The 553-nt window shown below is 53.7% G+C and overlaps 1 protein-coding gene across 1 annotated transcript in view; it reads right to left on the bottom strand.

Moving 5' to 3' along the window:
- LOC119580029 (paramyosin-like) overlaps positions 1 to 236 on the bottom strand; it is a 28,661-nt gene extending 28,425 nt beyond the window's left edge. The window contains exon 1 of the mRNA XM_037927884.1: positions 1 to 236. This exon is cut by the window's left edge and continues 90 nt beyond it. The gene's annotated coding sequence lies outside the window, so the exon portion shown is untranslated.
- Between the last annotated feature and the right edge of the window lie 317 nt (positions 237 to 553).

The following is a 553-nucleotide window of genomic DNA, read 5'->3' on the forward strand; positions in this document are numbered from 1 at the left end:
TCCAGAATGAAGGTCATGCATGTGACGTCATGAAAACAACAGACGATCGATTTCTATAACGAAGAAATATGTAAGACGTAGAACTCCCACATCTCTCGACGGAGATCACGCAGCACTGTGGTCCTTCGGCGTTTACGAATATCAGAAATAATGATTGATGATACAGAATTCGATTAAAAAGGAGAAATATACGATTCACAACAGTACGAGCAGGTGAGGGACGGGCCTTGCGTTGTATAGCTAGTCCATCCGTGCACTGGTTTCGCCGCCGAGAGCTTCCCGACACGCGGCTCGACCCCCTGAGCTCACGAACAGGACGAGCACGCGCCATGGACTCTCTCCCTCTCCTCTTCCTCCCCTCCCCCTCTCTCTCTCCCTCTCCTTCTCCCTCTCCCTCAACTCGCCATTCCTCTTCTCCCTCTCCTTCTCCCTCAACTCGCCCCTCCTCCTCTTCCTCTCCTCACTCCTCTCTCTCCTCCTCCCTCCCCTCTCCTTCTCCCTCCCCTCCTCCCTCTCTTTCCTCTCTTTCTCCCTCCCCTCTTCCCTCCCTTTC

This window comes from Penaeus monodon, chromosome 13 (assembly GCF_015228065.2).
Source record: "Penaeus monodon isolate SGIC_2016 chromosome 13, NSTDA_Pmon_1, whole genome shotgun sequence".
NCBI lineage: Eukaryota > Metazoa > Arthropoda > Malacostraca > Decapoda > Penaeidae > Penaeus > Penaeus monodon.